At 36.0% G+C, this 17,034-nt stretch overlaps 1 long non-coding RNA gene and 1 other non-coding gene across 2 annotated transcripts in view; one reads left to right on the forward strand and one right to left on the reverse strand.

Annotated features, from left to right (window-relative positions):
* Positions 1 to 530: 530 nt before the first annotated feature.
* Positions 531 to 17,034, forward strand: part of LOC141494872 (uncharacterized) — a 27,236-nt gene continuing 10,732 nt past the window's right edge. Inside the window, exon 1 of the long non-coding RNA XR_012470569.1 lies at positions 531 to 681. This is a non-coding gene — a long non-coding RNA (uncharacterized LOC141494872). The remainder of the gene's footprint in view (positions 682 to 17,034) is intronic.
* On the reverse strand, positions 6,988 to 7,092 carry LOC141496767 (U6 spliceosomal RNA). The gene has a single exon (XR_012471162.1). It is a non-coding gene; the product is annotated as a U6 spliceosomal RNA (small nuclear RNA).

Consider the following 17,034-nt stretch of genomic DNA (forward strand, 5'->3'; position numbering starts at 1 on the left):
AAGACTATCTGCCCAAGCTCCAAAGGTGGAGGTGGGGAGCTTGTTATATGGGCAGCAGAGAGATATTTGATTGTAGCACCTCTGATTGCATAGTCAGGGTTCTTTCTGTCATAAATATGAGTTATTGCCTCAGAGTCCCTGGAAACTAGGTTAACTTTGCATTTTTCTAACATGACCCTACCTTAAAAGTACTTGAATGTAAGTAATAGGGATCACTGAACCTCCAGCTTCTCATTCTTTTCATAGGCTTCATTCCAATGTGATGATCATTTAGTCATTTTTTTTTAATTTTAAATAAATCTGATTTAAGCAAATGAGATTTCTAATGAAGCACTATAAAGATTCCACTGAAAAAAACAAAAACTTCCAAAATTACCTTGCATGAAACAAATTGTCCTCATAAAATCACAAAGACCATTCTCAGGCACCAGTCAGTGTCTTTTTCTAAGCAGGCTATATTTGACATCTCACACTGGAGGGCACCAAAACTCAGCTTATGGACATGCATCCTTGACTTCTAAATAATTGGAAACCTTCAATGTCCTCCTAGAGAAGAGGATGAAGGAGTTTCACTATTATTTACCTCCAAATCATTTCTAAAACTAGTTGTTCAAGGGATATTGCAGCTGAATTTGTGATCAAGAAAAGCTGTTTCCTTGAATATCTTGAGTCTTTTCTAAGGTAAGATCCTATTCCTAAACCTCAATTTTATCATGCAATTTAAGGTACATATATGCTGGTGAAAAAAAAAGTTGCTTCTATTTCTTAATATTCAAACCTACCACCAAATGATTTCTTTATCAGGAGGAATGAAGGAAGGAAGGAAAGGAGGAGGAAGAAAGGAAGGAAAGGAGGGAGAGAGGGAGTAAGGAAAGGGAAAAAGAAAAGAAAGGGAGGGAGGAACGAGAAGTAAAGGGAGGGAGGGAAGGAAGGAAGAAGGGAGGAAGGAAGAAGGAAGGGAGGGAAGAATAAAAAAGAAAAGAGGAAGGAAGGGATAAAAGGAAAGAAGGAAGAGAGGAAAGGAAAAGGGAAGGAAGGAGGGGATGAAGGAAGACAGAGGAAGAAAAAGGAAGAATAAAGACAAAAATAAAAACTATGTATTAAGAGATGGCAATAAACATAGAAAAGCAAAAAATCCCTGTGTTCAAGGAGCTCACATATTTGAATGGGGTTCCAGTAGCTGGCAGTACTGGAGAATTTCCCAGTAGGGCTTATGGTGAGGTGCTGGGCTGCGAAGGACTCAGTAGTAACTAAGTTAGAAACCTTTTCCTATCCATGCAATGATAGTGCTCTTCTCACTTACAGGAATGATGATAGTTGGTAATCCTAGTTTGCTGAGTGTTATAGGTAGACTGGATATCTTGCAGGGAAATGAAGAACATTGGAAAGTATTTGACCTGTGTCTTATTGGATGAGGGAGACTTAGATCAGAGTCATAGAGCAGGTGCTAAGGGTTCCCTACTCCCTCAGGTGTGGGGATGAAGATTGGGAAGGAAAAATGGTAGGACAGGCTGAAGGGGAGTGACTCCCTTAGCCTGATGATGAGGGCTTGCTGAATGGGAGGGAAGACAGATCACTGTGGACTAGTCTGGTCTATGCTGTCTTTTGGAACTTTGTTTGAGCTAGAAATAATTTGGAAGGGGGGTGAAGTACCTTTCAAAACCTGTTCTATTAAGAAATTCAGTTCTTACTATTTATTTTTATGACATCATAGGATTTAAGAACTGATAAGGACCTTAGAGATAAGAGCATAAATTTAGGGTTAGCCAGTGCCTTAGACACCATCCCAGCATAGCCTCTCACTTTAAAAACGAGGAAACTGAGATCCAGAGAAAGGGGACCTAATTGGTGGGCAAAGGAAAAGTTGCAGGACTACCAACTTTATATAGAATTTAATTTATCAAAATTCACTCTTGAGATGTTGGTAAAGCCAACATCTCAAAAGAATTACTATTTTAGATAACCCAAAAGGTGATGGAAAGATGTGAGGTTGACATCAGCAAGAGATGGCATATGACCTACCAATGAAAGAATACCTCATAAAAAATGGCACAAAATTCCATCATTATAACTGACATTTCTATAGCTCCTTAATATTACAAAGTTCTTCACATAAATGATCTAACATGACCTTGTTGTTTGTCCTTTGTTCTCAAAGAGGCCCACGACATCAGGAAGGGGATTTCATGACTTCCAAGTGAATTGGATTTAAGTGAGAAAGAGCTGTGCAAAGTCACCCACCAGTCTCCCTTTCTTCTCTGGTCATCCAAGACCATCTCCAATCATCCTGAATATGTTTTCAAAACAACTCTATTTGATAAATCTTACTATTAATATTACTACACTTTAAAGATGGCAGCAATGAGACTAAAAAGGTCAGGTGATTTTTTCATAATCTCACAACCAATAAGTGACAGAGGACTCCATGTGCAGGTCTGTTTAGTTACCACATTCAATCAATCAATAAAAAGTTATAATTATTACTGAGTCTCCCTGGCAATGTTTATAAAAAACTGGCCTGGTAAGGTCATAACTTGCATAGCCCATGAGTATACTCTTTAGTCTGGGCACTCCCATCCCTCATATTCTTCTAAACAAGTTTTGACTGTGAACAGTTCCCAACCCTCATCATTATTTTTGGTATGAGAAACAGCTTGTGCAAATAGAAGTAGATTTACTCAGGTTAATCCTCCCTGGGTGTAGCTAATACACTGCTACAGTTTTCCAAAACAACTTGGCCATGGAACTCTGCTATTTGAAACATGCTGACAGACCCCAAAACTTGTCATTTTAGAGCCTGGAAAATGGAACAATCCCATTGATTGAAATAAAAAGGTTGGGGAAATTTTGGAGCAAAATGTAGAAAACATAGCTTATATGTTAAGAAATTTCCATGTGTAAAAATGTCACTAGCATTATTGTTTTCTCACGAAGTCCCTTACTCACTTTACCTGGAGAACCAGAATTCTGTACCATATCATTTGGAAAATAACCCACAGAGGTAGGTGGCCCAGTGGACAGTGTGCCAGACTGGAGTTCAAATGTGACCTTGGATACTTTTACTAGCTGTATGACTCTGAACAAGTCACTTAACCTGATTTGCCAATTTCCTCATTTGTAAAATTAGCTGGAAGGAAAAAAATGGTAAACCACTCCAATATCTGACAAGAAAAGCCATAGGGTCACAAAGAGTTGGACATGAGGAAGAATACACCTAGAATACACTAAGCATTGAAAAAAGAATGATTGGCTCAATGAAAAACTAGTTTCTTTTGTAAGAACTGAGATGGTTCATTTGCAAGATCTTAAACAATAGTGAATAGTTGAAAATTGTTTTGTTGAGGATTGAGGCTCTCATGGGATCCTATGGGAGCTTTTCAGTTCTGCACTAGGTCCCTAGCAGCTTGGAATAGCCTTACCAAAGAGGAAGAGATATATAGACTGAAATATTAAGCAACAAATTCTACCCTATCTCTGAAAATTTGGAGTCAATTTTGCCCTACCACTGGAAATCTGGTATCCTCCCTCCCTTCCTTTCTGCCTCCCCAGACCTATATTTCCATAGTTAATAAACTGAAACCGTAGACCCATATTATTAAGGAATCAAAAAAGTGATCAATATAATTAAATCAGAAACCATTTCTTATTGGTACAATGCTAGTACAATGCTAAGATAACATTGCTTCTGGTGGATTTCCCTTTTTTTTTTTTAGCATCTAGGGTATAACCAAGAGTCCTGTGAATCCATGAAAGAAACAGAACTTCCCTCTGATTCCCTTGTATTTCTCCTCTAATCCCAATAAATAAAAGCCTTTGACCAGAGCCCTTTTCAGTCACCTCCATGGCCACTAGCTGATCAGTATGCATTATTAGCCAGGCGTTTCTATCAATAACAAGCCCACAGCTCTGATCCCCAGACTCTTCACCCCTGACCTACACTTGTCCATCGAGCCAAGTCAAGACAACAGACATTTGTTAAACACCACCATGAGCCAGGTTATGTATTACATACTGGGGCTATATAAAACCCCACAAATGTCTCTGCTCTCAAGAGGTCCAAAGTCTAGTGGAGGAGAAAACATTCAAATGCCTATGTATTATCAGGTTATGTAGAAGACAAATTGAGACTAATCAAGAAAGTGAAGGAACCAGCTTTAAGGGAGATCTGGAAAGGCTTCTGTGGAGAGAGTTTAGTCCAGGAAGGAAGGAGGAAATGAGGAGATAGGGATCCTTCCAGGTTGAGGTACATTCCTTGAAAATGCCCAGTGTCAAGAGATGACAGAGTACATGAAGGTTAGTAAGGTGTTAAAAGACTAGAAAGGTAGGAAAGGCCTTTAAAAAAGGTTAAAAAATTTTATATAGTATATTGGAAGTGAAAGGGTTCCATTAGAGTTAACTGAATGGGAATGGATTTTATCCATTGCTTTGTTCTTCCTCAAACTGAATTTTTAGGAAGAACAATTTGACAACTGAGATGCTGTCATTCTATTTTTTTGAAATATCTCTTAAATTTGTCCTATCCTTTCCATTCATGGTGCCACATACCTACTTTGGGCTTTCATTACCTCTCATTTGTACCTCCACAATGCATCCTACCTACTCTTCTATTCATGGTTTCTTTTCCTTCCCAATCCATCATTTACTGCTACTCAGATAATCTTCCTGGTGTTCCCTGATCATCCTGACATTCCCTTACTCAAAAACTTTCCAATGCTCTTCATTTCCTTCTGATTAATAGTTCTAGCATAAAATATCCCCAGCAATTTGACTCCAAGTTATCTGCCCAACCCTGTTTGATGCTATTTTCATTCTTATGCTCCACATTGAATACAGATGGAACCACTCTGTCACTTTTATGCCTTTGTATGTGACAATTTTGGTACCATGATTCACCTTCTCTCCCCATCTCTCAAGTAAAATAAGCCTCCTCAACTATCTTTTGATAACAAGGCAATATTTTCAGAATTTAACAAACATACTTACTTCCATCTCCAACGAATACAAAAAGATGACTGAATGTTAAATGTATTTTTACTACATACAACTTAGGTGATTTTAAAACTATATTTCAAATTGAATTTGATAATTCCAGCACTTCCTCACTTGTTTGTGTCCCTATATGAAGTTCTACCTGCTTTTTTATATTTATGATTATTAATTGATATACTTTTTCCTTTTTTCATCACTATCATTACTCCCCACCTCTCTTTTACCTATGCTCCTCTCTTCCACCTCAAAATAAATACACCCCCTTTTATAACCAATCAGTCTAGTCAAACAAAAGAATCTCATATATTTTTCCTAATTAGAAGATGCATGTACACTCACTCTGCACTTCTGGTTTATCCTCTTTCTACTAAGAGATAGGAAGCATGATTTATTATCAGTCTTTTAAAGTTGGATCATTTCATTGACCAAAGTTCTTCACTCTTTTCATAGTAATTTTCCTTTAAAAGGCTGTACTCACATTAATCATTTTCTAGTTTTTGCTCTCTGCTTCTTTAATCTGTTTTTTTAATGACACAATATTGCAATGCGTTGATATACTTATTTTTTTTAGCCAAGCACCACAGCTCTTTTCTAGACCAAAAATTCCTGCTACAAATATAGGCCCTTTCCTTTATTTACTTTTTTATTGATCTCTTTAAACACTTATTGATGAGTATTACAGGGTCAAAGATTATGCACAGTTTAAAGATTTGGAGGGTATGTTTCCAAATTACTTTTCAGAATGGCTTAGGCCTATTCACAATTCCACCAGTGTAAGCCTATTCTCTCACAGCCTCTCAAATAATTCTTATTTTCCTTTTTTCTTTTTCAGTTAACTTGCCAATATGATTTTCCCCTTCTGAAATTTCTCACATCATTTTTTCCTGAACTTCTCACCCTCTCCTATTCCAGTTATTTGTATGTGCATATCTTTCTTCCTTGTTATACTGTAAGGTCTTTGAGAACAGGACCCAAACCAAATCTGTCTTTGTATCTCCAGGAACTAACACGTAGTAGGTCATACAAAGATCAAAAACAGAACTGAAAGGAGCTTGAACATTATCTAATCCAACCTTTTGATTTTACAGGTGAGGAAACTGAGACTCATGGCACTGGATGGATCTGCCCATTTTCATAGTGTTGGTAAGTGACAAAACCAGGATTTGAAATAGGCCATTTGATTCAAAATTCAGTATTCTTCCCATTGCTTTGTTCTCCTTCCTCAAAAAAAAAATTTGTTAATAAATGAAAACCATAGAAGGAAAGGTATATTTCACCCTTCATGTAAAATTTGTAAAGAAGCATTTCATATTTACCAGATTCTGGTTCTCCTTTTCACAAAATTAGCTCTATCTCTGTTTCTCTTTCTTCTCTTGTTTCCTCTTCCCCCTCACCCTAATCCCTCTCTCTTTCCCACCCCCACCCCCAGTCCTCTTCCCTCCCTTATTCCCTTTGGCCTTTTAGTTAGTACTCAGTAGGAAGCTAAGTGGATACCAGATAGTAGATGCTAGTATGTTTTTGTGATATGGGTTCAAGCTGAAGGAAGGGGTTAGGAAGTTAGACCATATGAAGAGCTATAGGAAGATTCTTGGGAAAGATGGGCAGAGCCAATATAAATGATAATGGAATTGTCATGTCCTTTGTGTTTATGACAGAAATGATGCCCTACCATCTGTATCCAGAGAAAGAATTGTAGAGTTTGAACAAAGACCAAAGATTATTATCTTCAATTTAGGGGAAAAAAACCATTATCCTATTATGTAATTTTGCAATCTCATACTTTATTTTTCTTCCTTAAGGATATGATTTCTTTCTTATCACATTCAACTGAGATCAATGTATACCATGGAAACAATGTAAAGACTAACAGAATGTCTTCTGTGGGGGTGGGGGGGAATAAGAATGGCGAAAAATTGTAAAACTTAAAATTAATAAAATCTTTCTAAAGAAAAAAAAGAAATGATGCCCTACTAATCTAGGATAGTTTTTGTTTAGTAGTATATACTTGAATGCTTCACAAATGTGTGTCATCCTTGCACAAGGGCCATGCTAATCTTCTCTACAACATTCCAATTTTAGTATATATGCTGCCAAAATGAGCACTTAGTAGTATAAAGGGGAATTTCAACTTGAAAGTCAATAGGCACTTTTAGAAGTTTTCTCATAAAGAGATAACAGACTTTATTTAAGGCCCAGATCAATTCCTTTATCCATCACAACTGATGTCTTCAAAAGGGGAATGATCATGAGTATTTTTGCAGGATTGGGCTCCAATGGGCATAGAACAAAAACATCACGGTAACTTGAACTTTGTATTTCAAAACCTTGTTAGTATGATCTCAATAAATGTCTCCTAAAATGGGAGGTTCTGAATGAGAAAAACTGCATTTTGCTAATCATTTGTTTCTGTGTTATTTCAGATCTCACTACAAGAAAGATTTTGTTTTTAAATTATTGAAACTCTCTTTGCTTTGTAATGAAGCTCTTCTTAAGATTTTCTGTGGGACTAGGGTTCCTTGAGGGCAAATACGCCATTCATATTGGCATCCATACTGTGGTAAGTCAAATTCTTTGCAAAGGGTTCCGTGGAAAGAATATTGGATTTTTAAAAATAAATTACTTTATTTTATTTTTCTAATTACATGCAAAGATAGTTTTCAAGATTCATCTTTTTTGAAAGTTTTTAAGTTCCACATTTTTCTACTTCCCTCCTCCCCTCTCCCCATGACAGCAAGTAATTTGATAAAACTTATAGATGTACAATCATGTTTACCATATTTCCAAATTAGTCATTGTGTGAAAGAAGACTCATAACAAAAGGAAAAAAATGAGGAAGATAAAAGCATAAAACAAATTTTTAAAAAGTGAACAAGGTGTGCTTTGGTCAGCATTCAGACTCCTTAGCTCTCTCTCTGGACATGTATGGCATTTTCCAACACAAGTCTATTAAAATAATTGTCTTGACTACTGAACTGCTGAGGAGAGTTGAACCCAACATATTTGGCCATTTTCCAATGTTGCTGTTAATGTACAATATTCTCTTGGTTCTGTTCACTTCATTCAGCATCAGTTCATGCAGATCTTTCTGGCCTTTTCTGAAGTCTGTCTGCTCATAATTTCTTATAGAATAATATTCATATACTATAATTTGTTAAGTTATTTCCCCATTGATGGGCATACCCTCATTTCCAATTCTTTGCCACTACAAAAACAACTGGTATTAATATTTTTGAAGCTGTGGATCTTTTCCCCTATTTTAATGATCTCTTTGGAATACAGACCTAGTAGTGGAATTGCTGGGTCAAAGGATATACAATTTGGTTGTCCTTTGGACACAGTTCCACATGAGCATTGGAATTTAATACAGCTTAAATTCATTTGGTCAATTATTACCTTAATTGACCTAGAATTATAAACCAAAAAGTATTTAATTGCCTCCTAAATACTAGTGACTATGGTAAGTGCTGAGGATTCAAAGAAAAGCAAAACAGACTTTGCATTCAAGGAGCTTACATTCTATCAAGGGAGATAATATGTACATAAAAAGTAAAGGAAGTGTAATTTTTTTGGGGGGAGGGTATTTGTGATGGCCTTGAGGGGGAAGGAAAAAGGCTTTACTGAGGGTAGCATTTAACTACTAAGTTACTTAACCTCTGGGTTGATTTTTTTTTCATCACAATTGGAAAGCATGACATTAGGGATCAATGATGTCTTTGAGCCCTAAATCCTATGGAAGGAGCTTAATAAATGTTTGCTGAATGAATAAAATATTGCTACCAAATGTATTTATTGTGGCTGGAAGATGTTATAAATGGAACATATACTCCACCTAGAAATAGCAGTTTTACATCAGCATATATAATAGAATTACAATGAACATGATGTTCCATGAACTGAGCTCATTTTTTTCCCCTAGCCATTGAAACATGTCTTCTTGTTGGTTTAGGGCATTTCAGAGAACAGGGAGAACAAACTGAGGTATCACAAATGGTTAATTCTAGATGCTCAAGTTCAAGCTTCATTATAATCCTCTATGCCCATCTAGTTATCTCTGAGTAATAGTGGAGTCAAATGGCCAAACAAATGATTCCTGGCCCAAGTCCCAGGGTGTATATTGCCAATCAACATTGCAATGGAGCAAGCATCTGCTCTAGTTGAGACTGTGGGTCCATTCTTGCTCCTCAAGCTCTTCTCAGACTGCATGACCCCAAGATGGGATCCTTGGAAACAATGGAAAGATGATGACTAGAAAGTAAAGGAGGTAGATGGATGACAAGGGATACAAGATCTTCTTGGAAGAGTGGCTGTTAATGTTTAGATTGGGAAGGGCTATCCAGTAAAGTGTTCCAGGCATCTGTTTGTGCCTTTGTGCTGGCTGTGAGGCTGGCTTATAAAATTGAGAGGGCTAACTAACACAATAGATGACAGAATTGGGATCCAAAAAAAGTCTTGAGAGTAAAGAAGCAGGTTGAATCTAATAAGATAAAAATCTAATATGGATAAATAACAAACAAATAAAAAAAACACTGTGGAAGTTAGTGGATAAAGAGCTGGACCTGGGATCAGGAAGACTTATCTTCTTGGGTTCAACTCTGACCTCAGACACTTATTAGCTGTGTGACTCTGGGCAAGTCACTTAAACTTGTTTGCTGTAGTTCCTTATCTGTAAAATGAGTTGGGAAGGAAATAGCAAGCCACTCTAGTCATTTTAACTGAGAAAACCCTGAATGGGGTCATGAAGAATTGGATATGACTAAAAAAAATGAAACAAGAGTGATATAAATCACTAATGTTTAGTAACAGCCAAAGCTGCACGTATGACCTTAGGTGCTCTTAAGAGGTTCTGGATTTCTAGGGGAAAAGGAAGCGGTGATCCCAATATACCTGCCCTGGTTATATTACCTTTGGGGTATTTCTATTACTGGATATGAACATTGATAAGCTCAAGTGTCCAGAGAACAGCAAGGGTTATAAAGAATCTTGAGTCCATGATACATGAATATCATTTGAATAAACTGGGGTTATTTAGCCTGAAGAAAAGAAGTTTTAAAAAGGACATACTTGCTGTGTTAAGGGGGTTGAGTGTCACAAGGAAAAGGAGTTCATCTTGTTCTCTTTAGCTCCAGACACCAGAACTAAAACAACAGGTGAAAATTGAAAAGAAGCAAATTTGGATATGATGTCAAGAACAACTTCCTAATAAATAATAATCAGCATTTCTATAATGCTTAACCATTTGCAAAATTCTTTATAAATATTATCTTATTTTCTCATCATAGCCACCCTAGGGGTTGGGTGTTGTTATTGCCATTTTACAGATGTGAAAACTGAAGCAGGAAAAGAATAAATTTGGCTTGTCCTAGGTTACACAACTAGTTAATGTCTGGAGATCAAATTTAAACTCAGGTTTTCCTGTCTTGAGGTCCCTGAAATGGGTCATGAAGAGTTGGACATGATTGAAATGACTGAACAACAAGCAATGAATTGAATTGGATAGCATTTAGTACAGTGGCATAGATTTACAAGTGAGAAAACTGAGTCTCAGAAAGGGAAAAGTTGTGCAATATCGTACCATAAGTGGCAGAACCAGGATCCACAGGGAACTACTTGCCTACTCATCTAGACAGGTAAAAAAGCTTCCACCAGTCTCATTGGGAATGAGTCTGAAATGCAGCCCTGAAAGAATCTACCTGGCAAGTCAATTAGACATAATCGTGTTGTAGGCACAAGACTTGTCTAGCAAGAGTTGGTTATTTATTCCAAGCACACAAAGAAATCAAGTCATTTTGGAAATCATTAGAAAACAAATTAGTTTCTCTCCATGTAGGTAATATCAATGTTAGTGTAATTTGGCCTGAGGGGTTGAGTGAAATAATTAAAAATAAAGGACTGAATTTATAGGAGACTCCAAGACTAGGATAAAGTCAATGAAGAAAAAGGACTGATTTCATGGTTGCTTTATTATCTAAGTGTAAAATGGGAGAACTCCTTTTCCAATAATCTCCTCTATTTAAGCTTCATTGATTATCTCCTTAGCTCAGCACCTGGAGCATTTCATTTATACTGCTGGCAGAGGCAAGAATATTGAAGAATACTCCCAATAAATGTTTGCAATGGTGATACATGATTTTTTTCAGGAGCTTTATGAATAGCACTATATAAAATTACCAGACATAATTCCAAGTACCTTCTTTACTGAAGGTGTCTTGCTAACAGTTTCAAATTCCTAAAGAGACATTTTTGGAATGAATGCCATTTTGCTTTGGTCTATTTCTCTTTATTTGAATTTTGGTAAATGATGAATTATTTCATTGGGGGAAAAATTATTATCAAATATTTAGTAAGCAGTTACTATGTACTGTACTATACAACCTTACAATATCTCATTGATATTCACAACAACCCTGGAAGATAGGTGCCATTATTGTCCCCATTTTACAAATGAGGAACCTGAGGCAGCAGTGGTTAAGTGACTTACCCAAGTCACTGCTAGTAAGTGTTCTGAGGGCATATTTGAACTCAAGTCTTCCTGAGTTGAAGTGTTCAGGTGGAACTGACAGTGGTAAGATGGAGATAAATCAAATCAGCAAGCATTTATTAATACAGTGTGCAGGTAACTGGACTAATATGTTAGAGGTACAAAGGAAACAGAAAAAAAAGCCCAACAGGAATCCTAAGGAACTCACAGTCTAATGTGGCTGACAACATACAAATATTTACAAACAAGATATGTGCAGGATAAATTGGAGATCCTCTGAGAGGACAGACTTGAAGGAAGCCAGGGAAGATGGGAGACTGAGAGGAAAAAAGAAAATTCCAGGGCTGGATGCATCTCCCATGAAAATCTGAGCCAGGCAATGGAACATCCCCTAGATCATTGGTATTGGATTAGTGTAGGAGGGATTTTTTTCTTCCTTGATTTCAGACTTTTTAGGACTATAAAATCTTAATTGTTAGTTTTTGCTCCCTCTCCCCATCCATATAACTACTGTTTCTGGAAATTTGGAGTAATGTGAACCCTTCAAAAGTAAACCATGCTTCTATTAAATTTTTTAAATTGAGCAAACATTTATTAAATATCCAGGGATAGACTATGCTAGGAATGGAATTATTAAATAAAAAATATTGGACTGCCCAGTCCTGGAGGAACTTAGATTCTATAGGAACAGACATACATATGGAAATAAACACAAAATATGTATGCAAAGTCAATACAAATGTTTTTCATGAAGGCTATATGTGTGTGTTTGTGTGTACGTGTGAAGAGAAAGGACCTCCTGGGAAAAGGAAAGGCTTTGTATAGTAAATGTGTGATATAGTAAATAGGGACTGGTAACCCTAGTGGCACTTGAGTTAACACTCCCCCCTACCCCTAAACTGTTGGGAGCAAATGGAGCAAATTTTGGGGTACTTTGAGTAAACTTCAATTCCAGGAAGATTGATTTGGGAGCTGGGGTGAATTGGAGACTTCTTGTACTAATCCTGGAGAGTCAACTATTAAACATTTAGCATGAGCATTTATACCTTAGAAAGCAGTAAACTACAATTCAGGACTTAATTTATTGTTCTATTTGTTGATTGTCCAGACTTAAGAAAGTGATGGGAAAAAAATTCTAATACTGAAGATTAAACTTAAAACTGGGTGAAAAAGACATTTCTTTCCCATTGTGGACAGCTGTTTGTTAAAGATTTATCTGTAGAGTATTGCCTGGGAGCCAGCTGGAGCCCTTTGGACAAGGCAGATATAAAGTCAGCTTCAGGATTGGAAGTGAACTTTTGAATCCTCAAAGAATCTCCTTGTTCATTGTTTAAAACATTAGCCAATCCTCCTTTGCTGGTGCTTTTAAGGGCATTTCTCTTCCCTATGAACTGCCTTTTAACCACTTTGGGAACCGCTTTTACCTGAGGGTATATGAATACATTTTTATCAAAAGGAATATTCGTTTGAACCCTTATAGTGATTGCCTGCACGGGAGGAAGGTGGCACTGGAACTGAACCTTGAAAATTGCTGAGGGTGAGAGGAAGTAGGGCAATGCAGATACGGGGTATGATTGGACAAAACTCAGAGGTAGAAGGTGGAATGGCACACTCTGATGCTGCAAATTTAATTGATAGGAAAAATGGTGAGACCCTCATTGGAAAGGAGTTCAGAAGACAGGTTTGTAAAAAAGGATGAGTTCCATTTAAATATGTTTGGTTTGGGATGCCCATGGGTATTCAATAGGCATTAATGATATAAAACTCATATGCCACCAAACTACATGAGGTCTTTACTGGTGCCACCCCCCCACTTCCAATCTTCAGGTGTGATCACTCTCTCCATTTTAAAATTACTTTATATTGATTTGTACAATTTTCCCATTAACTTATCTGTAGATGTAGAAAGTTTGTATACAACCTTCCCTCTATTAAGCAGATTAGCAATTCTGTTTGGTATAATCCATTCTTTTTTTTTATTTATTTAGGGCAATAGGATAAGTGACTTGCCCAAGGTCACACAGCTAGGCAACTATTAAGTGTCTGAGGGAGGATTTGAACTCAGGTTCTCTTGACTCCAGGGTCAGTGCCCTACCTACTGTGCCATCTAACTTCCCCTATAATCCATTCTTTTTTTTTTTAGGTTCTTTTTTTTTGCAAGGCAAATGCGGTTAAGTGGCTTGCCCAAGGCCACTATGCCACCTAGGCACCCCTATAATCCATTCTTAATGAAGTGAAAAATAATTATTTGTGTTCATTATTGCTTTATTAGGTATTTTCTAACTATATATTAACTATCTCTAGGATTTTGTCAAGTATCAAAGTTTAAACTCACCAGGTTACCATTGTTTTAAACAGATTCCATTCCCCCCTTCCCCCTTTTTGAAAAGCAGTACATTTTTTCTTCCTTAATCTTGTGTTGTCTTTACTATTTTCCCTAACCTTTCAAACATCCCTGTTTCTGTCAGTTATTCAGTCCCTGAGAATGTAGAACATCTGGACTTGGTGACTTGAACTGTTGAGGGTAATTATGTTCTGTTGTCCTCTAATAATTAATATCAAAGGTCATGGGGTGTGCCTACATCTCAGAGGCAAGATACATATTTGTGGAGGTTCTGGCATAATTTATAAAGCACAAAGATCCATCCCTCCTGGCATATCCTCCTGGACTCACCTCCAAGTGGGTGTGTCTGATATTCAGCCCCTCCCTTTCTTTAATGAACAAGGCAGAGGTAGTTTTTCAGATCCAACTTCTGATAGTGTTTACTTTCCGGGGTTTGGCTCTTTGGTCAGACCTATGCTCACCTGCCTAATCTTCAAGCTTAGAAAATTAATGTGGATGTTAACCTAGTTCTGTTTTGTTCTTTCTAAAGGATTAAGACAAACTCTGAGGATTAACACATATTTAATCATCATTATTTTAAGGCCAAACCTGAGAGAATGCCTCTTTATTTTGTGGGACTCCCTCCTCAGTTCTTAGTCTGCCCTCTTGCCAATGTCCTCAGAGGAATACTTCTGAAAAATAAAGACTATGAAAGACAAAAGTGAGGAAAAGTCCATGGTAGGAAGAAAGGAACAAGTATCTACCACTATCTTGCTCTCTATTTTTGGCATCAAATCCATAATATCCAGTTTTGCTTAGTTGAGAAATTGAATTTTATTGTGAACTTAGAGTCACCTGCACTATAGGTAAACTCATCAAAGCTATCTCTGAGGAATTTCTCCCATTTGATATGAAACTAACTTTCTAAAATAGGTTCGAGACTTAGCACACTAAGAGATGTCTTTTGAGTATATTTGCTGTTTGCATACTAACATTTTTGAGAGAAGAAAGAGGAATAGAAATATGAGAGACTATCAAAAATAGGATAAGGTGGGTATTAGCAAATAAAAATCTTTCTCTTATTGTGTCCACTTTATGCCATATTGAAACAATATTTATAGGCATCCTTTTAAAAACTGGATTGGTAGTACTATTTACTAAAATATAGTTGGTTGACTTATTTTTTTTCAAATATAGTAGTTTTTTGTTCATTTCAGAGTTTATTTATATGTATCTTCAATAAAATTCAGTCCTTGAGCCAGTGTAGGTGCAATTGGCAAGAACTGAACTTTTGGTTTCTGAGGTGTATCTAAGTGGTTATTTAGAGAAAAAAATAGTATTTCTTTATGTAATGTTTACAGTGCTCCTGGCATAAATTATGTGGTTTTAATATAATTAAACAATTGAATCACTTATGCTTTGTGATGTATAAGCTTTAGTTTTCCAATCTGTGCAATCAATATGTTTGTTTCATTATAAATTATCTCATAACTAAACTAGCTTATAATTAGATTGTATTATTTTTATGTTAATTCTTTTATTTGTTGGAAGTTTTTGGTGTTATCCTTTAAATGAAGCCTTGAAAGTACACTTACCAAAGCTACTTTTAAAAAAGAATTCAATTTTATTTTATTTTATTTTCAATTCCAAATTCTTTTCCTCCTACCTCCTTCTACTCCCCTTTGTGTATTGAAGAGAGAAAAACAAAACCAATTATATTCTAGCAAAACTAATCTCTGTATTGTTTGAAGGAAGGAATGAAGGAAGAAAGGAAAGAGAAGGGAAGGGAGGGAGGGAGAGAGAAAAGAAGGAAAGGGAAGAAAGGAAGGGAAGGAAGAAAAGTTGAAAGAAAAAGAAAATATTTGTCAATTTGAACTCTGAATCCATTAGCTCTCTATCTGGAGGTGAATGGCATGCTTCATTATAAATTCTTTGGAATTGTGATTGGTCATTACCTCTATTAGAATTGTTTTTATTACATAGATTGTTCTCCTGGTTTTGCTTACTTTACTTTGAGTCAGTTCGTAAAGTCTTTCAAGGTTTTTCTGAAATCATCTCTGTTTCTTTACAATTATATTCCATTAACTTCATAAGCCATAATTTGTTTGGATATTCCACAATTGATGGCAACTCCCTCAATTTCTATTTCTTTACCATCATGAAAAGAGTTCTTATAAATATTTTTGTACATATGGGTCATTTACCTCTGTTTTTGGTATCTATAGGATTTAGACCTAATTGTATTTCTGACACAAAAGGTATCCATGGTATGAAAGCTTTGGGAAACTAACAGTTTAACTTTAAATGCTTTCTACAGTGATGGGACAAGTTCACAACTCCATCAACATTAAAGGATCTGATAACTTAGAGCCCTTTAACTTTGGTCCTTTTCCAATTTTGTCAGTTTTGCCAATCTGATGTGACTGAGCTGACATCTCAAAGTTTTAGTTTGACTTTCCTTAATTAGTAATGACTTAGAGAATTTTTTTCCAAATGGTTTTGATAGCTTGGATTTCTTCCTCTGAAAACTGCCCATCATATCTCTTGATCCTTTGATCATTTATCATTTGGGAAATGGCTCTTATTTTTATAAATTTGACTCAGTTGTCTTATATGAGGGAAAAAATCATACTACTTTTTAAAAAATAAAACTAAAAGTCTTTTACTCTCTAAATATATGATTTAGATACATTATTGGATAAAATATAGAACCTGAACTATTTAGTTGCATTTCAAATAAATGTTTATTGGATTGCATAGAAGATCCCCACCTATCCATCATTCTTCTTTCTAGAGAAAATATAAAAAAAATATATAGCCTTGCCTTTTCCCTAATTTCAGTTATCATTGTTCCATCCATTTTGAAAAATGGTCCCTTATCTTCTTTGATCTTTCATTTCCCCTTAATATAACTTTAAAAATCTTTTTCTTGTCCTTAGCTTTTGTCACTAGGTTTAGCTATTTTGAGCTTTAGTATTCCTGACATTATTCTCAACAAGACTGAACCATGTTTTATTTATGAAGAAATATATATACATGAATATATATGTGTGTACTTATATATAATATGTACATGTGTATACATACATATAATGAAAACATATGCAGATACACATGTCTCTATACATACATGTCTATATCTACCTATAACTTATCTATCATTTATCCATCTACCTCTGTCTCTCTATATAATATGATTTCTTTAGAGTTTAGATCAAGTAGCTATGTTACTGCTTGGTCTAAA

The sequence above is a fragment of the Macrotis lagotis genome, chromosome 8 (genome assembly GCF_037893015.1).
Source record: "Macrotis lagotis isolate mMagLag1 chromosome 8, bilby.v1.9.chrom.fasta, whole genome shotgun sequence".
Lineage (NCBI taxonomy): Eukaryota > Metazoa > Chordata > Mammalia > Peramelemorphia > Peramelidae > Macrotis > Macrotis lagotis.